At 58.5% G+C, this 22,500-nt stretch overlaps 1 protein-coding gene across 1 annotated transcript in view; it reads right to left on the reverse strand.

Annotated features, from left to right (window-relative positions):
- The window catches only part of LOC121274276, a 217,184-nt gene that overhangs the window by 76,855 nt on the left and 117,829 nt on the right, over nt 1-22,500 (reverse strand). The window contains exon 3 of the mRNA XM_041181501.1: nt 15,919-15,992. The gene's annotated coding sequence lies outside the window, so the exon portion shown is untranslated. The remainder of the gene's footprint in view (nt 1-15,918; nt 15,993-22,500) is intronic.

Below are 22,500 nucleotides of genomic sequence, written 5' to 3' on the forward strand. Positions count from 1 at the left end.
CACACCGGTCTGTCCCTGTACACACACCGGCCTGTACACACACCGGACTGTCCCTATACACACACCGGCCTGTCCCTATACACACACCGGTCTGTCCCTATACACACACCGGCCTGTCCCTATACACACACCGGCCTGTCCCTGTACACACACCGGTCTGTCCCTGTACACACACCGGCCTGTCCCTATACACACACCGGCCTGTACACACACCGGCCTGTCCCTATACACACACCGGCCTGTACCTATACACACACCGGCCTGTCCCTATACACAGACCGGCCTGTCCCTATACAAACACCGGCCTGTCCCTATACACACACCGGCCTGTCCCTATACACACACCGGCCTGTCCCTGTACACACACCGGCCTGTCCCTGTACACACACCGGCCTGTCCCTGTACACACACCGGTCTGTCCCTATACACACACCGGCCTGTCCCTATACACACACCGGCCTGTCCCTGTACACACACCGGCCTGTCCCTATACACACACCGGCCTGTCCCTATACACACACCGGTCTGTCCCTATACACACACCGGCCTGTCCCTGTACACACACCCGTCTGTCCTTATACACACACCGGTCTGTCCCTATACACACACCGGTCTGTCCCTATACACACACCGGTCTGTCCCTATACACACACCGGTCTGTCCTTATACACACACCGGTCTGTCCCTATACACACACCGGTCTGTCCCTATACACACACCGGTCTGTCCCTATACACACACCGGTCTGTCCCTGTACACACACCGGTCTGTCCTTATACACACACCGGTCTGTCCCTATACACACACCGGCCTGTCCCTCTCCACACACCGATCTGTCCCTATACACACACCGGTCTGTCCCTATACACACACCGGTCTGACCCTATACACACACCGGTCTGTCCCTGTACACACACCGGCCTGTCCCTATACACACACCGGTCTGTCCTTATACACACACCGGCCTGTCCCTATACACACACCGGTCTGTCCCTATACACACACCGGTCTGTCCCTATACACACACCGGTCTGTCCCTATACACACACCGGCCTGTCCCTATACACACACCGGCCTGTCCCTATACACACACCGGCCTGTCCCTATACACACACCGGCCTGTACACACACCGGCCCGTCCCTATACACACACCGGTCTGTCCCTATACACACACCGGCCTGTCCCTATACACACACCGGTCTGTCCCTATACACACACCGGTCTGTCCCTATACACACACCGGCCTGTCCCTATACACACACCGGCCTGTCCCTATACACACACCGGCCTGTCCCTGTACACACACCGGCCTGTCCCTGTACACACACCGGCCTGTCCCTATACACACACCGGCCTGTCCCTATACACACACCGGTCTGTCCCTATACACACACCGGCCTGTCCGTATACACACACCGGCCTGTCCCTATACACACACCGGTCTGTCCATATACACACACCGGTCTGTCCCTATACGCACACCGGTCTGTCCCTATACACACACCGGCCTGTCCCTATACACACACCGGTCTGTCCCTATAAACACACCGGTCTGTCCCTATACACACACCGGTCTGTCCCTATACACACACCGGTCTGTCCCTGTACACACACCGGTCTGTACACACACCGGCCTGTACACACACCGGCCTGTCCCTATACACACACCGGCCTGTCCCTGTACACACACCCGTCTGTCCTTATACACACACCGGTCTGTCCCTATACACACACCGGACTGTCCCTATACACACACCGGCCTGTCCCTATACACACACCGGTCTGTCCCTATACACACACCGGTCTGTCCCTATACACACACCGGTCTGTCCCTATACACACACCGGTCTGTCCCTGTACACACACCGGTCTGTCCCTGTACACACACCGGTCTGTCCTTATACACACACCGGTCAGTCCCTATACACACACCGGTCTGTCCCTATACACACACCGGTCTGTCCCTATACACACACCGGTCTGTCCCCATACACACACCGGCCTGTCCCTATACACACACCGGCCTGTCCCTATACACACACCGGTCTGTCCCTATACACACACCGGTCTGTCCCTATACACACACCGGCCTGTCCCTGTACACACACCGGCCTGTCCCTGTACACACACCGGCCTGTCCCTGTACACACACCGGTCTGTCCCTATACACACACCGGCCTGTCCCTGTACACACACCGGCCTGTCCCTGTACACACACCGGCCTGTCCCTGTACACACACCGGCCTGTCCCTGTACACACACCGGCCTGTCCCTGTACACACACCGGCCTGTCCCTATACACACACCGGCCTGTCCCTATACACACACCGGCCTGTCCCTATACACACACTGGCCTGTCCCTACACACACACCGGCCTGCCCCTATACACACACCGGCCTGTCCCTATACACACACCGGCCTGTCCCTATACACACACCGGTCTGTCCCTATACACACACCGGTCTGTCCCTGTACACACACCGGCCTGTACACACACCGGCCTGTCCCTATACACACACCGGCCTGTCCCTGTACACACACCCGTCTGTCCTTATACACACACCGGTCTGTCCCTATACACACACCGGACTGTCCCTATACACACACCGGCCTGTCCCTATACACACACCGGCCTGTCCCTATACACACACCGGCCTGTCCCTATACACACACCGGCCTGTCCCTATACACACACCGGCCTGTCCCTATACACACACCGGTCTGTTCAACACACCGTCTGTCCCTGTACACACACCGGCCTGTCCCTGTACACACACCGGCCTGTCCCTGTACACACACGGCTGTCCTGTACACACACCGGCTGTCCTGTACACACACCGGCCTGTCTGTACACACACGGCCTGTCCCTGTACACACACCGGCCTGTCCCTATACACACACCGGCCTGTCCCTATACACACACCGGCCTGTCCCTATACACACAACGGCACTGTCCCTATACACACACCGGCTGTCCTGTACACACACCCGTCTGTCCATATTACACACACCGGCCTGTCCATATACACACACGGCCTGTCCCTGCACACACCGGTCTGTCTCCGATCACACACCGACGTCTGTCCCTATACACAACACAGGCCGTCCCCTATACCACACACCGGCCTGTCCCTTGTACACACACCGGGCTGTCACTATTCACACAACGGCCCTGTCCATATACACTCACCGGCCTGGTCCTATACACCCAAACGGTCTGTCCCTGTACAACACACCGGTCCTGTCCCTATACACACACGGTCTGTCCCCTATACACACACGTGTCTGGTCCTATACACACACCGGGTCTGTCCCTGTACACACACCGGTCTGTACACACACCGGCCTGTACACACACCGGCCTGTCCCTATACACACACGGTCTGTCCCTATACACACACCGGTCTGTACACACACCGGCCTGTACACACACCGGCCTGTACACACACCGGCCGTGTCCCTATACACACACCGGCCTGTCCCTATACACACACCGGCCTGTCCTATACACACACCGGCCTGTCCCTATACACACACCGGCCTGTCCCCTATACACACACCGGTCTGTCCCTATACACACACCGGTCTGTCCCTGTACACACACCGGTCTGTCCCTGTACACACACCGGCCTGTACACACACCGGTCTGTCCCTATACACACACCGGCCTGTCCCTATACACACACCGGCCTGTCCCTATACACACACCGGCCTGTCCCTATACACACACCGGTCTGTCCCTATACACACACCGGTCTGTCCCTGTACACACACCGGCCTGTACACACACCGGTTTGTCCCTATACACACACCGGTCTGTCCCTATACACACACCAGTCTGTCCCTATACACACACCGGCCTGTCCCTATACACACACCGGTCTGTCCCTATACACACACCGGTCTGTCCTTATACACACACCGGGTCTGTCCCTATAACACACACCGGTCTGTCCCTATACACACACCGGCCTGTCCCTATACACACACCGGCCTGTCCCTATACACACACCGGCCTGTCCCTATACACACACCGGCCTGTCCCTATACCACACACCGGTCTGTCCCTATACACACACCGGCCCTGTCCCTATACACACACCGGTCTGTCCTTATACACACACCGGCCTGTCCCTATACACACCCCGGCCTGTCCCTATACACACACCGGTCTGTCCCTATACACACACCGGCCTGTCCCTGTACACACACCGGCCCTGTCCCTATACACAACACCGGTCTGTCCTTATACACACACCGGCCTGTCCCTATACACACCCCGGCCCTGTCCCTATACACACACCGGTCTGTCCCCTATACACACACCGGCCTGTCCCTATACACACACCGGCCTGTCCCTGTACACACACCGGGCTGTCCCTATACACACACCGGCCTGTCCCTATACACACGCCGGCCTGTCCCTATACACACACCGGTCTGTCCCTGTACACACACCGGTCTGTCCCTATACACACACCGGTCTGTCCCTATACACACACCGGTCTGTCCCTATACACACACCGGTCTGTCCCTATACACACACCGGTCTGTCCCTGTACACACACCGGTCTGTACACACACCGGCCTGTACACACACCGGCCTGTCCCTATACACACACCGGTCTGTCCCTATACACACACCGGTCTGTACACACACCGGCCTGTACACACACCGGCCTGTACACACACCGGCCTGTCCCTATACACACACCGGCCTGTCCCTATACGCACACCGGCCTGTCCCTATACGCACACCGGCCTGTCCCTATACACACACCGGCCTGTCCCTATACACACACCGGCCTGTCCCTATACACACACCGGTCTGTCCCTATACACACACCGGTCTGTCCCTATACACACACCGGCCTGTCCCTATACACACACCGGCCTGTCCCTATACACACACCGGCCTGTCCCTATACACACACCGGCCTGTCCCTATACACACACCGGTCTGTCCCTATACACACACCGGCCTGTCCCTATACACACACCGGTCTGTCCTTATACACACACCGGCCTGTCCCTATACACACCCCGGCCTGTCCCTATACACACACCGGTCTGTCCCTATACACACACCGGCCTGTCCCTGTACACACACCGGCCTGTCCCTATACACACACCGGTCTGTCCTTATACACACACCGGCCTGTCCCTATACACACCCCGGCCTGTCCCTATACACACACCGGTCTGTCCCTATACACACACCGGCCTGTCCCTATACACACACCGGCCTGTCCCTGTACACACACCGGGCTGTCCCTATACACACACCGGCCTGTCCCTATACACACGCCGGCCTGTCCCTATACACACACCGGTCTGTCCCTGTACACACACCGGTCTGTCCCTATACACACACCGGTCTGTCCCTATACACACACCGGTCTGTCCCTATACACACACCGGTCTGTCCCTATACACACACCGGTCTGTCCCTGTACACACACCGGTCTGTACACACACCGGCCTGTACACACACCGGCCTGTCCCTATACACACACCGGTCTGTCCCTATAACACACACCGGTCTGTACACACACCGGCCTGTACACACACCGGCCTGTACACACACCGGCCTGTCCCTATACACACACCGGCCTGTCCCTATACGCACACCGGCCTGTCCCTATACGCACACCGGCCTGTCCCTATACACACACCGGCCTGTCCCTATACACACACCGGCCTGTCCCTATACACACACCGGTCTGTCCCTATACACACACCGGTCTGTCCCTATACACACACCGGTCTGTCCCTGTACACACACCGGTCTGTCCCTGTACACACACCGGCCCTGTTACACACACCGGTCTGTCCCTATACACACACCGGCCTGTCCCTATACACACACCGGCCTGTCCCTATACACACCACCGGCCTGTCCCTATACACACACCGGTCTGTCCCTATACACACACCGGTCTGTCCCTGTACACACACCGGCCTGTACACACACCGGTTTGTCCTATACACACACCGGTCTGTCCCTATACACACACCAGTCTGTCCCTATACACACACCGGCCTGTCCCTATACACACACCGGTCTGTCCCTATACACACACCGGTCTGTCCTTATACACACACCGGTCTGTCCCTATACACACACCGGTCTGTCCCTATACACACACCGGCCTGTCCCTATACACACCCCGGCCTGTCCCTATACACACACCGGTCTGTCCCTATACACACACCGGCCTGTCCCTGTACACACACCGGCCTGTCCCTATACACACACCGGTCTGTCCTTATACACACACCGGCCTGTCCCTATACACACCCCGGCCTGTCCCTATACACACACCGGTCTGTCCCTATACACACACCGGCCTGTCCCTGTACACACACCGGCCTGTCCCTGTACACACACCGGTCTGTCCCTATACACACACCGGTCTGTCCCTATACACACACCGGTCTGTCCCTATACACACACCGGCCTGTCCCTATACACACACCGGCCTGTCCCTATACACACACCGGCCTGTCCCCTATACACACACCGGTCTGTCCCCTATACACACACCGGCCTGTCCCTATACACACACCGGCCTGTCCCTATACACACACGGTCTGTCCATATACACACACCGGTCTGTCCCTATACACACAGCGGTCCTGTCCCTATACACACACCGACCTGTCCCCTATACACACACCGGTCTGTCCCCTATACACACACCGGTCTGTCCTATACACACACCGATCTGTCCCTGTACACACACCGGCCTGTCCCTGTACACACACCGGTCTGTCCCTATACACACACCGGCCTGTCCCTATACACACACCGGTCTGTCCCTGTACACACACCGGCCTGTCCCTGTACACACACCGGTCTGTCCCTATACACACACCGGTCTGTCCTTATACACACACCGGCCTGTCCCTATACACACACCGGTCTGTCCCTATACACACACCGGTCTGTCCCTATACACACACCGGTCTGTCCCTATACACACACCGGTCTGTCCCTGTACACACACCGGTCTGTACACACACCGGCCTGTACACACACCGGCCTGTCCCTATACACACACCGGTCTGTCCCTATACACACACCGGTCTGTACACACACCGGCCTGTACACACACCGGCCTGTCCCTATACACACACCGGCCTGTCCCTATACACACACCGGTCTGTCCCTATACACACACCGGTCTGTCCCTATACACACACCGGTCTGTCCCTATACACACACCGGTCTGTCCCTGTACACACACCGGCCTGTACACACACCGGTCTGTCCCTATACACACACCGGCCTGTCCCTATACACACACCGGCCTGTCCCTGTACACACACCGGCCTGTACACACACCGGCCTGTCCCTATACACACACCGGCCTGTCCCTATACACACACCGGCCTCTCCCTATACACACACCGGCCTCTCCCTATACACACACCGGCCTGTCCCTATACACACACCGGTCTGTCCCGATACACACACCGGTCTGTCCCTATACACACACCGGCCTGTCCCTATACACACACCGGCCTGTCCCTATACACACACCGGCCTGTACACACACCGGCCTGTCCCTATACACACAACGGTCTGTCCGTATACACACACCGGCCTGTCCCTATACACACACCGGCCTGTCCCTATACACACACCGGCCTGTCCCTATACACACACCTGCCTGTCCCTATACACACACCGGTCTGTCCATATACACACACCGGCCTGTCCCTATACACACACCGGTCTGTCCATATACACACACCGGTCTGTCCCTATACACACACCGGTCTGTCCCTATACACACACCGGCCTGTCCCTATACACACACCGGTCTGTCCCTATACACACACCGGTCTGTCCCTATACAGACACCGGTCTGTCCCTATACACACACCGGCCTGTCCCTGTACACACACCGGTCTGTCCCTATACACACACCGACCTGTCCCTATACACACACCGGTCTGTCCCTATACACACACCGGTCTGTCCCTATACACACACCGGCCTGTCCCTGTACACACACCGGTCTGACCCTATACACACACCGGCCTGTCCCTATACACACACCGGTCTGTCCCTGTACACACACCGGCCTGTCCCTGTACACACACCGGTCTGTCCCTATACACACACCGGTCTGTCCTTATACACACACCGGCCTGTCCCTATACACACACCGGTCTGTCCCTATACACACACCGGTCTGTCCCTATACACACACCGGTCTGTCCCTATACACACACCGGTCTGTCCCTATACACACACCGGTCTGTCCCTATACACACTCCGGTCTGTCCCTGTACACACACCGGTCTGTACACACACCGGCCTGTACACACACCGGCCTGTCCCTATACACACACCGGTCTGTCCCTATACACACACCGGTCTGTACACACACCGGCCTGTACACACACCGGCCTGTCCCTATACACACACCGGTCTGTCCCTATACACACACCGGTCTGTCCCTATACACACACCGGCCTGTCCCTATACACACACCGGCCTGTCCCTATACACACACCGGTCTGTCCCTGTACACACACCGGTCTGTCCCTATACACACACCGGTCTGTCCCTATACACACACCGGCCTGTCCCTATACACACACCGGTCTGTCCCTATACACACACCGGTCTGTCCCTATACACACACCGGTCTGTCCCTATACACACACCGGTCTGTCCCTGTACACACACCGGTCTGTACACACACCGGCCTGTACACACACCGGCCTGTGCCTATACACACACCGGTCTGTCCCTATACACACACCGGTCTGTACACACACCGGCCTGTACACACACCGGCCTGTACACACACCGGCCTGTACACACACCGGCCTGTCCCTATACACACACCGGCCTGTCCCTATACGCACACCGGCCTGTCCCTATACACACACCGGCCTGTCCCTATACACACACCGGCCTGTCCCTATACACACACCGGTCTGTCCCTATACACACACCGGTCTGTCCCTATACACACACCGGTCTGTCCCTGTACACACACCGGTCTGTCCCTGTACACACACCGGCCTGTACACACACCGGTCTGTCCCTATACACACACCGGCCTGTCCCTATACACACACCGGCCTGTCCCTATACACACACCGGCCTGTCCCTATACACACACCGGCCTGTCCCTATACACACACCGGTCTGTCCCTATACACACACCGGTCTGTCCCTGTACACACACCGGCCTGTACACACACCGGTTTGTCCCTATACACACACCGGTCTGTCCCTATACACACACCAGTCTGTCCCTATACACACACCGGCCTGTCCCTATACACACACCGGTCTGTCCCTATACACACACCGGTCTGTCCTTATACACACACCGGTCTGTCCCTATACACACACCGGTCTGTCCCTATACACACACCGGCCTGTCCCTATACACACCCCGGCCTGTCCCTATACACACACCGGTCTGTCCCTATACACACACCGGCCTGTCCCTGTACACACACCGGCCTGTCCCTATACACACACCGGTCTGTCCTTATACACACACCGGCCTGTCCCTATACACACCCCGGCCTGTCCCTATACACACACCGGTCTGTCCCTATACACACACCGGCCTGTCCCTGTACACACACCGGCCTGTCCCTGTACACACACCGGTCTGTCCCTATACACACACCGGTCTGTCCCTATACACACACCGGTCTGTCCCTATACACACACCGGCCTGTCCCTATACACACACCGGCCTGTCCCTATACACACACCGGCCTGTCCCTATACACACACCAGTCTGTCCCTATACACACACCGGCCTGTCCCTATACACACACCGGCCTGTCCCTATACACACACCGGTCTGTCCATATACACACACCGGTCTGTCCCTATACACACACCGGTCTGTCCCTATACACACACCGACCTGTCCCTATACACACACCGGTCTGTCCCTATACACACACCGGTCTGTCCCTATACACACACCGATCTGTCCCTGTACACACACCGGCCTGTCCCTGTACACACACCGGTCTGTCCCTATACACACACCGGCCTGTCCCTATACACACACCGGTCTGTCCCTGTACACACACCGGCCTGTCCCTGTACACACACCGGTCTGTCCCTATACACACACCGGTCTGTCCTTATACACACACCGGCCTGTCCCTATACACACACCGGTCTGTCCCTATACACACACCGGTCTGTCCCTATACACACACCGGTCTGTCCCTGTACACACACCGGTCTGTACACACACCGGCCTGTACACACACCGGCCTGTCCCTATACACACACCGGTCTGTCCCTATACACACACCGGTCTGTACACACACCGGCCTGTACACACACCGGCCTGTCCCTATACACACACCGGCCTGTCCCTATACACACACCGGTCTGTCCCTATACACACACCGGTCTGTCCCTATACACACACCGGTCTGTCCCTATACACACACCGGTCTGTCCCTGTACACACACCGGCCTGTACACACACCGGTCTGTCCCTATACACACACCGGCCTGTCCCTATACACACACCGGCCTGTCCCTGTACACACACCGGCCTGTACACACACCGGCCTGTCCCTATACACACACCGGCCTGTCCCTATACACACACCGGCCTCTCCCTATACACACACCGGCCTGTCCCTATACACACACCGGTCTGTCCCTATACACACACCGGTCTGTCCCTATACACACACCGGCCTGTCCCTATACACACACCGGCCTGTCCCTATACACACACCGGCCTGTCCCTATACACACACCGGCCTGTCCCTATACACACACCGGCCTGTCCCTATACACACACCGGCCTGTCCCTATACACACACCAGTCTGTCCCTATACACACACCGGCCTGTCCCTATACACACACCGGCCTGTCCCTATACACACACCGGTCTGTCCATATACACACACCGGTCTGTCCCTATACACACACCGGTCTGTCCCTATACACACACCGACCTGTCCCTATACACACACCGGTCTGTCCCTATACACACACCGGTCTGTCCCTATACACACACCGATCTGTCCCTGTACACACACCGGCCTGTCCCTGTACACACACCGGTCTGTCCCTATACACACACCGGCCTGTCCCTATACACACACCGGTCTGTCCCTGTACACACACCGGCCTGTCCCTGTACACACACCGGTCTGTCCCTATACACACACCGGTCTGTCCTTATACACACACCGGCCTGTCCCTATACACACACCGGTCTGTCCCTATACACACACCGGTCTGTCCCTATACACACACCGGTCTGTCCCTGTACACACACCGGCCTGTACACACACCGGCCTGTACACACACCGGCCTGTCCCTATACACACACCGGTCTGTCCCTATACACACACCGGTCTGTACACACACCGGCCTGTACACACACCGGCCTGTCCCTATACACACACCGGCCTGTCCCTATACACACACCGGTCTGTCCCTATACACACACCAGTCTGTCCCTATACACACACCGGTCTGTCCCTATACACACACCGGTCTGTCCCTGTACACACACCGGCCTGTACACACACCGGTCTGTCCCTATACACACACCGGCCTGTCCCTATACACACACCGGCCTGTCCCTGTACACACACCGGCCTGTACACACACCGGCCTGTCCCTATACACACACCGGCCTGTCCCTATACACACACCGGTCTGTCCCTATACACACACCGGCCTGTCCCTGTACACACACCGGTCTGACCCTATACACACACCGGCCTGTCCCTATACACACACCGGTCTGTCCCTGTACACACACCGGCCTGTCCCTGTACACACACCGGTCTGTCCCTATACACACACCGGTCTGTCCTTATACACACACCGGCCTGTCCCTATACACACACCGGTCTGTCCCTATACACACACCGGTCTGTCCCTATACACACACCGGTCTGTCCCTATACACACACCGGTCTGTCCCTATACACACACCGGCCTGTCCCTATACACACACCGGTCTGTCCCTATACACACACCGGTCTGTCCCTATACACACTCCGGTCTGTCCCTGTACACACACCGGTCTGTACACACACCGGCCTGTACACACACCGGCCTGTCCCTATACACACACCGGTCTGTCCCTATACACACACCGGTCTGTACACACACCGGCCTGTACACACACCGGCCTGTCCCTATACACACACCGGTCTGTCCCTATACACACACCGGTCTGTCCCTATACACACACCGGCCTGTCCCTATACACACACCGGCCTGTCCCTATACACACACCGGTCTGTCCCTGTACACACACTGGCCTGTCCCTATACACACACCGGTCTGTCCCTATACACACACCGGCCTGTCCCTATACACACACCGGCCTGTCCCTATACACACACCGGCCTGTCCCTATACACACACCGTTCTGTCCCTATACACACACCGGTCTGTCCCTGTACACACACCGGCCTGTCCCTATACACACACCGGCCTGTCCCTATACACACACCGGCCTGTCCCTATACACACACCGGTCTGTCCCTATACACACACCGGTCTGTCCCTATACACACACCGGCCTGTCCCTATACACACACCGGTCTGTCCCTGTACACACACCGGTCTGTCCCTGTACACACACCGGTCTGTCCCTATACACACACCGGTCTGTCCCTATACACACACCGGCCTGTCCCTATACACACACCGGCCTGTCCCTGTACACACACCGGTCTGTCCCTATACAAACACCGGTCTGTCCCTATAATACCCAAACCTCCGTCAGTGCACACACAGTGAGGTGCTGTCCTCGGTTAGGCTAGCAGGGGTGGGTAGGGGTGTCAGCATGTAGAGTCCGAGCCTCCTCAAGTGTGGGGAAGCTGCTTAAATCTGTGGCGTTGTGGGGTGGGGGTGGATTCGGTGGTGGTGGGGAGGGGGGAACAGCGAGCAAGGGTTTTTTGCACGAATGGGGGAAGATGTTTGCACTGACAATGATTTGGAAAGGAACTTGCGATATTCCCGTCCCAAGGTGATGTTCATTCCCGTGTCTCGTAGCAACAGAGGACTGAGGAGCAAGCCATTCGGCCCCTCGAGCCTGCTGCCCCACTCAGTAAAATCACGGGCCGATCCGATTGCGGCCTGAACCCCATTTCCTGCCCCATTCCCCCCTTCCCCCACCCCCCACCCCACCTGACCTCATAACCCTCGACTCCCCACCCCCCACCTCGTCGATCAGAAATCTGCCTTGAATATATTCAGTGACCCGGCCCCTGCTGCTCCCTGTGGGGGAGGGGGTGGGGTGGGGGGGGAGAATTCCAGACTGACCACCCTCTGAGACAAGAAATTCCTCCTCGTCTCTGTCTTCAATGGGAGACCCCTCATTCTGAAACTGTGCCCCCTCCCTCCCCCACCCTCGTTCTAGATTCCCCCCCCACGAGGGGGGGGGTGAAACATCCCCTCAGCATCCACCCTGTCAAACCCCCTCCCCCTCAGAATCTGACATGTTTCAATAAGATCACCTCTCATTCTTCTAAACTCCAATGGGGTAGAGGCCCAACCTGCTCAACCTTTCCCCATCAGGCAAACCCCCTTCGTCCCGGGAATCAACCTGCTCGACCTTTCTATACAGGATGAGCCCCCCTTTGTCTCAGGAGGGGGTGGGGGGGGGATAGAGTGAGCATCGCAGGCAAAAGTCCGACCCTAGGACCGAGTGTCTCGCTTGGGACGTTTCAGAGGGGGGTGGGGGGTGGGTGAGGGAGGGGGGCGATTAACGGCAGGCCACGCAGCTGTGGAGGGGTGGGGGGTGGGGGGGGGGTCTGGCCTACCCTTCTAGGCCTGACCAGGTAAGGACGGGCGAGGTTTCATTCCCGACGAGGGGGCGTTGGTGAACCGGGTGGGGTGGGGGGGGGGGGGGTGCGTTCATTAAAAGAAATGACGAGCGATGACTGTCGCTTGAGGCTGGGGGTGTGTGGGGTGCCGGAGGGAGGACAAGGGCCAGGAGTTTGTGGGGGGGGGGCGGGGGGGGGGGATGGGACTAATCGGGTGGTCCACGGGTGTGCGGACGCGAGTGGGTGGAAGGGTCTCCTCACGGGCTGTACAGTTTCCGCGCAACGCTTTTTACTCTCACTGCTTGGTCGCTGCGTGCCGTGTCCAGGATGTGACTGGTTCCACCACCACCACCTCACCCGCCCAGCCCATCAAACCCACGCGTTGGCAACCAGCGCTGGATGCAGCACTCGAGGTGTGGTCTGACCACAGCACTTATCGGAGATCCAGCGCCACTCCCCACCCTCCACACCCCCCCCCACCCCGCCGCCTCCGCCTCTCCCGGATGTAAAAGGTGCGTCACGTGGGGCCTGGGCTCAGCCTACAGGTCCCTGGCCGGCGGGGAGGAGGAGGAGGGGGTCTCGCCCTTCCCCTCACCACCACGCGCCAAAGGGCTGCAGCCACCCTCCAGCCGGGGGTGCCAAGGTCCGGTGTTTTGTGTGGGGGGGGGGGGGGGGGGGTTGCTGGGTGCTGAGGGGGCGGGTCGAAGCTCGGGACCGCTGCCCGCAGTGGTGGGCAGGGGCAATGCGGGGAGCTGGGGACCGGGTCAAGCCCGTCGGGGTGCCTAGGCGTCTGACGTCAAAGGCAACTTCTACGGGGCAATTATAACCTACACTGGGACTGAACAAGGTTGGTGTGTTGTGGGGGGGGGGTGGGGATGGTTGCTTTGGAGCCACACAGTATAAAATCGTTGCTCCCTCTACATCCGGAATCCTTTTGAATCGTCCTGATGAGTGCAAGCTGAAAAGCTTCAACAAAGCACGAGGGGACAGCCATTCACTGATTCATTCCTCAATCAGGGTCAAGTTTCAGACAATGCTTGGCAGTTGACCGCCATTCACCATCAGTGGGCACATTGTCCACGGTAAAGGTCACTTGCCAACCACTCAGGACTCCCTTCACATGCAGTAAAAATTGTTTGCCCCTTACACCGATATACTTGAGTGTCCTGATGAGTGCAAGGTGAAAAGCTTCCACGTCTCTTTTTCTCAGCAACACTCAGATTGTGAACTTTGTCACATCATCTTTGAACGGTTATACCTTACGCATTTAATGAATCATATCTGAACTGCACAGGCCACAGTGAGGGAGAAGTGTCACCTTTTCTTGGGAGGGATCAGACAAGCAGGGGCTGGAGGAGATTACAGAGATAGGGAGGGTTGTAGGACCTGGAGGAGGTTACAGAGATAGGGTTGTAGGGGCTGGAGGAGGTTACAGAGATAGGGAGGGTTGTAGGGGCTGGAGGAGGTTACAGAGATAGGGTTGTAGGGGCTGGAGGAGGTTACAGAGTTAGGGAGGGTGTAGGAGCTGGAGGAGGTTACAGAGATAGAGAGGGTTGTAGGGACTGGAGGAGGTTACAGAGATAGGGAGGGGTGTAGGGGCTGGAGGAGGCTACAGAGATAGGGAGAGTTGTAGGGGCTGGAGGAGGTTAGAGAGATAGGGAGGGGTGTAGGGGCTGGAGGAGGTTACAGAGATAGGGAGGGGTGTAGGGGCTGGAGGAGGTTACAGAGATAGGGAGGGTTGTAGGGGCTGGAGGAGGTTACAGAGATAGGGAGGGGCGTAGGGGCTGGAGGAGGTTACAGAGATAGGGAGGGGTGTAGGGGCTGGCCCTGGCCATTCCTGGGGAAGATTGAGAGAGGTTTCGGTGACAAGGTGGGAGGATGACAAAACAGGGTTTCTGCAGCTGTGTGAAAGAGGAGACAGCAAATGGACGGCCCACTCGACACCACACCCGACAAGGCCACAGGAAAGCGGAAAAGACAGGCTCCAGACATGCAGAGGCCCAGACCAGGCCCCCCGACAGAGCGCTTTAACCCACTCGATTCCCACCCCAATCCACCGCTGCAGCTGTTTGAGAACGTGAAAAATGAAGGTGGAATTACCTTGATCTTGTTTTGATTTATCTTCTGGAGCCTCAGTGCATTATAATGTTCACCTGACTCGAGTGAGCAAATCCCTGAAACCAAATAAAAAACTAATTCAGACATCTTGATTTCACCCTCTTACAATTGGCAGCTCCGCGGCACAGGCCTCTCTGTACCCCAGCGCTGAGGGAGTGCCACACTGTCGGAGGGTCAGTGCTGAGGGAGCGCCGCACTGTCGGAGGGTCAGTGCTGAGGGAGTGCCGCACTGTCGGAGGGTCAGTGCTGAGGGAGTGCCGCACTATGGGAGGGTCAGTGCTGAGGGAGTGCCGCACTGTGGGAGGGTCAGTGCTGAGGGAGTGCCGCACTGTCGGAGGGTCAGTGCTGAGGGAGTGCCGCACTGTCGGAGGGTCAGTACTGAGGGAGAACCGCACTGTCGGAGGGTCAGTACTGAGGGAGAACCGCACTGTGGGAGGGTCAGTGCTGAGGGAGCGCCGCACTGTGGGAGGGTCAGTGCTGAGGGAGTGCCACACTGTTGGAGGGTCAGTGCTGAGGGAGTGCCACACTGTTGGAGGGTCAGCGCTGAGGGAGTGCCGCACTGTCGGAGGGTCAGTGCTGAGGGAGCATCGCACTGTCGGAGGGTCAACGCTGAGGGAGCACCGCACTGTCGGAGGATCAGTGCTGAGGGAGCGCCGCACTGTCGGAGGGTCAGTGCTGAGGGAGCGCCGCACTGTCGGAGGGTCAGTGCTGAGGGAGCTCCGCACTGTCGGAGGGTCAGTGCTGAGGGAGGGCCGCACTGTCGGAGGGTCAGTGCTGAGGGAGCGCCGCACTGTCGGAGGGTCAGTGCTGAGGGAGCGCCGCACTGTCGGAGGGTCAGTGCTGAGGGAGCACCGCACTGTGGGAGGGTCAGTGCTGAGGGAGCGCCGCACTGTGGGAGGGTCAGTGCTGAGGGAGTGCCGCACTGTCATGGGGTCAGTGCTGAGGGAGCGCCGCACTGTCGGAGGGTCAGTGCTGAGGGAGCGCCGCACTGTGGGAGGGTCAGTGCTGAGGGAGTGCCGCACTGTCGGAGGGTCAGTGCTGAGGGAGTGCCGCACTGTCGGAGGGTCAGTGCTGAGGGAGTGCCGCACTGTCGGAGGGCCCTTTCTCAATTGAGAGGGGCTGGGTTGTCCACTTTGTGTGGCTGCGAACTATCCTGGCGCTACTATCGGAAGGAGGGCGGGCAGTGGCAGGGGTAGGTCCCCCTGGTGACCAGAGCCCAATATCTAGCCCTCGAGCAAGACCCATGGAGGGGGAGATTAGCTCAAACAGGCAGCAGATTTTCTCTGCTTGGACCTTCTCCTGCCCAAGTTGGATGCTTAATCACATCTGGATTTGGGTCTCTGTCTCCATGCATGACTTCTCCCCGTGTACAACCTGAAAGGCTTTCATCACTTCTGACCCTTCCAGCAGTGGCACTTTGCTGTTAATTGTCCCCGTTGCTCTCAATCTCACTAAGGTGCAGTTTGCCACTCGCACCACCAGAGAGCGCAACCTCTTCCTGCATGATCTTGGACTGAGAGGCTAGAATAATGAGGGTAACCAAGGGACAGAGTCATCCCAGCGTTTATGGAACAACATCGACACAGCGGCTCTGACTCCTGTCTCCAACTCAAAGGGTCATGTGTATGAGCCCCCACTCCAGAGACTTGTACCCCATAATTCGGGCCAGGCGCAGGTGCCAATACTGAGGGAGCGCCGCACTGTCGGAGGGTCAGTGCTGAGGGAGCGCCGCACTGTCGGAGGGTCAGTGCTGAGGGAGCGCCGCACTGTCGGAGGGTCAGTGCTGAGGGAGTGCCGCACTGTCGCAGGGTCAGTGCTGAGGGAACGCCACACTGTCGGAGGGTCAGTGCTGAGGGAATGCCGCACTGTCGCAGGGTCAGTGCTGAGGGAACGCCACACTGTCGGAGGGTCATTCTTTCAGTGCAGGATGTGAAACCCGAGGGTCCCATCTGCACTCTCCGGGGGTGGAGGGAGGAGGAGGGCGGGTGTGACAGTCCCGAGCAGAAGAGCAGCTCACTGCACGTGACTCTGATATTTACACTTTAACAAGCGACTGGAAATAATTATGCCATTATCTCCCGTCTGCTCGTGGTATCTTGCTGTGCACGAATCGGAGACAACGTTTGCGAGGGGACCAACGCCAGCCTGACTTTGCGAAGTCGTCCGCGTTGGCTGTGAGGGGCTTCTGTCTGCCCTGGGGCTGAGAGAGAGAGAGAGAGAGAGAGAGAGAGATAGAGAGAGACAGAGAGAGCAAGATAGAGGGAGAGAGAGAGAGAGGGAGAGAGAGACACACACAGAGAGAGAGATAGAGAGAGAGAGAGAGAGCAAGAGAGAGAGAGATAGAGAGAGAGCAAGAGAGAGGGAGAGAGAGAGAGAGACAGACACACACAGAGAGAGGGAGAGAGAGAGAGAGAGACAGACACACACAGAGAGAGGGAGAGAGAGAGAGGGAGAGAGAGAGATAGAGAGAGAGAGAGAAAAAGAGAGAGAGAGACAGAGAGCGAGACAGAGAGCGAGAGAGAGAGAGCGAGGGAGAGAAAGCGAGGGAGAGAGAGCGAGAGAGAGAGAGAGAGAGAGAGGCTGGCTTTTCTCCAGCTCTCTCGCTCTCTCTCCCTCTCTCTCTCTCTGATGACAATTGGCCCTTTGATCTCACAGGTCACTGGAGTTAACACGATGGGAATGAGTTGCTGAGCCCGGCAGCGCAGCAGCCAGCTCCACGGCGACATGGTGGAGGGGGGAGGGGGAGGGGGCAGCCCAGGGCCAGCCGAGCGACAGGAAAACCACCAGCTCCCAGCAGCCGTCTGATCCACAACCTCGAGTCATCTGCCCTCATTCTACCCCTCCAGTCTCACGGCTGAGGAGGCGGGGGCGAGGGTCGTCGCCGGCGGCGGGTGTGGGGTGAAGCCTCGGCTCGGACCCCCCTCCCTCCGCCCCGCCGGACAGAGCGCGCGCGCACACTGGGCGTCCGTGGCTCCCCGGTGAGGCTTTCCACAGTCGAGCAGCCGGCCGCCCGGGCGGGCGGCGGGGCTCCCTCCGGCGCGGCGCGGGCCGGTAGCGGGGCTGGGGGTGGGTGGGTGGGGAGGTGTGGCTGGGAGCGGGCGTGCTGCCTGCGTTGTCAGCTTCACTGGGGAAGCACCTGGGCACAAAAACGCTCACAGCTGCCGGGTTAACTGAGCCAAAGCCAGGGGAGGAAGCTGAAGGGTTCTCACACACGCACACACACACACACACTCTCACACACTCTCACACACACACACACACACACACACACAGACACAGAGCCGCACACAGACACAGAGCCGCACACACACACAGCCGCACACACACACACACACAGCCGCACACACACACAGCCGCACACACACACAGCCGCACACACACAGACACAGAGCCGCACACACAGCCAGACACACAGAGCCGCACACACACACACAGTCGCACACACACACACACAGAGCCGCACACACACACACACACACACACACACAGAGCCGCACACACACACACACACACACACACAGAGCCGCACACACACACACACACACACACAGAGCCGCACACACACACACACACACACACACACACACACACAGAGCCGCACACACACACAGAGCCGCACACACACACACACAGCCGCACACACACACAGACACAGAGCTGCACACACACAGCCACACAAACAAAGCCACGCACACAGCCGTACACATACACACACTCTAACGCGTACAGACACAGACACAGCCACACACGCAGGCACACGGCCACACACACACACACACACACACACACACACACAGCCACAAACACACGCAGGCACACACACGAGGACACACACACCCACCCTTCCCCACCCACACAGCCACGCACACACAGAGCCCCACACACACGTACACTCTCACCCACACAAACACAGAGCCACATGCAGACACACAGCCGCAGACACGCACACACACACACACACACACACACACGCGCAGACACACACCCCCACCCACACACACCTACCCACACGCGCACACACCCACACACACACACCCTTCCCCACCCACAGGCAGCACTCAACAGAACACGGGCCACTTCCCCACGGTGGGAGGGTAGGGAGGATTGTACTCACTCACCGTGCACCCGGAGACGGAGCCAGAACAGCTAAACTCGTCTTGGCCAGGCAGTGCTCCACACTGACGCAAGTGTGCTAGGAGCTGCACGGCTTGTTCAGTCACACCCCCTGACGTCTGGTGTAGCTGTGAGAAGCCAGGAGGCTTGCTGACTCACACCCACACCCCTGGAGTTCACTGAGGGGCCGTGTGATTTGCTCGTCAGGCCCCAACCTCGTCGGCGTCTGGCAGTCAGAAGGGGCTGGGAGCTCGGGACCAACCTCCATGCCGCTCCCAGCCGCAATCCCACCGACACACAACCCCCCGCATCACCTCTTCCTCCCGGCGCCAGTACCGACATAGCTTCGCACTGTCGGAGGGTCAGTGCTGAGGGAGCGCCGCACTGTCGGAGGGTCAGTGCTGAGGGAGCGCCGCACTGTCGGAGGGTCAGTGCTGAGGGAGAGCCGCACTGTCGGAGGGTCAGTGCCGAGGGAGTGCCGCACTGTCGGAGGGTCAGTGCTGAGGGAGTGCCGCACTGTCGGAGGGTCAGTGCCGAGGGAGTGCCGCACTGTCGGAGGGTCAGTGCTGAGGGAGCGCCGCACTGTCGGAGGGTCAGTGCTGAGGGAGAGCTGCGCTGTCGGAGGGTCAGTGCTGAGGAAGCATCGCACTGTCGGAGGGTCAGTGCTGAGGGAGTGCCGCACTGTCGGAGGGTCAGTGCTGAGGGAGTGCCGCACTGTCGGAGGGTCAGTGCTGAGGGAGCGCCGCACTGTTGGAGGGTCAGCGCTGAGGGAGTGCCGCACTGTGGGAGGGTCAGTGCTGAGGGAGCGCCGCACTGTCGGAGGGTCAGTGCTGAGGGAGTGCCGCACTGTCGGAGGGTCAGTGCTGAGGGAGTGCCGCACTGTCGGAGGGTCAGTGCTGAGGGAGCGCCGCACTGTCGGAGGGTCAGTGCTGAGGGAGAGCCGCACTGTCAGAGGGTCGGTGCTGAGGGAGCGCCGCACAGTCGGAGGGTCAGCGCCGAGGGAGCATCGCACTGTCAGAGGGTCGGTGCTGAGGGATCGCTGCACTGTCAGAGGGTCAGCGCCGAGGGAGCATTGCACTGTCAGAGGGTCGGTGCTGAGGGAGCGCCGCACTGTCGGAGGGTCAGCGCCGAGGGAGCGCCGCACTGTCGGAGGGTCAGCGCCGAGGGAGCAGTGCATGGTGGGACTTGACCATCTTTGGGGATGAGACATCGTTCCAGAGGCCCCCGTCTGTCCTCTCATGTTGATGTAAAAAGATCGCCATCGCTGGAAACAGAGCAGGAAGGAGAGTTCTCCAAACTGTGTAGCTTGGTTTTATCTTATTCATGCTAAAAGCTGCAGACTCGCTCTCAACAGTGAAACGAGGCGCTGGGCAGTTGAAACGGCAAATAAACCACTTCCCCAATTGTGCAAATATCGCAGTGACAAAGATAAAACCGCCGATCAAGGCCACCCCAGGCAGGCAAACCGCGTCCACACGGTGCCGGCAATGCTCGGCTGTGTCTGAAGGAAGGAAGGAAGGGTTAATGTTCACTGACAGAGCACAAATAGACAGAAGAGGTCACTCAACAAAAACAAAATCCACACACAAAACAGTCGCTGGTGTGAGAGTCCAGAGAGAGAGAGAGACGGGGGTGGGGAGGGAGAGAGAGAGAGAGAGAGAGAGAGAGACAGGGGTGGGGAGAGAGAGAGAGAGAGAGAGAAAGAGACGGGGGTGGGGAGGGAGAGAGAGAGAGAAAGAGACGGGGGTGGGGAGGGAGAGAGAGAGAGAGAGAGAGACAGGGGTGGGGAGAGAGAGAGAGAGAGAGAGACAGGGGTGGGGAGGGAGAGAGAGAGAGAGAGAGAGACAGGGGTGGGGAGAGAGAGAGAGAGAGAGAGAGAGAGACAAGGGTGGGGAGAGAGAGAGAGAGAGATGGGGGTGGGGGGGAGAGAGAGAGAGAGACAGGGGGACAGAGAGAGAGAGAGACAGGGTGGGGGAGAGAGAGAGAGAGAGACAGGGGGACAGAGAGAGAGAGAGACAGGGTGGGGGAGAGAGAGAGAGAGACAGGGGGACAGAGAGAGAGAGACACACAGGGTGACAGAGAGAGAGAGAGACACAGGGGGACAGAGAGAGAGAGACGGGGGTGGGAGAGAGAGAGTCACACAGGGGGACAGAGAGAGAGAGAGATACAGAGGGGGTGGGGGGGAAGGAGGGACACAGAGTTAGAGAGATAGAGAGAGGGGGAGACAGAGGGGGGAGACAGACAGAGGAGACAAGAGACACAGAATGAGAGACAGAGAGACGGAGACAGACACAGGGGGACAGAGAGAGAGACAGAGAGAGAGATACAAAGGGATAGAAACAGAGAGATATGGAAAGAGAGAGAGAGAGCGATGAAGAGTTAGAGACAGAGAGAGACGGAGAGAGAGAGACGGGGTGGGGTGGGGGGAGAGAGAGAGCAAGAGATGGGGGG

This window comes from Carcharodon carcharias, assembly GCF_017639515.1.
Source record: "Carcharodon carcharias isolate sCarCar2 chromosome 35 unlocalized genomic scaffold, sCarCar2.pri SUPER_35_unloc_8, whole genome shotgun sequence".
In the NCBI taxonomy this organism is placed as follows: Eukaryota; Metazoa; Chordata; class Chondrichthyes; order Lamniformes; family Lamnidae; genus Carcharodon; species Carcharodon carcharias.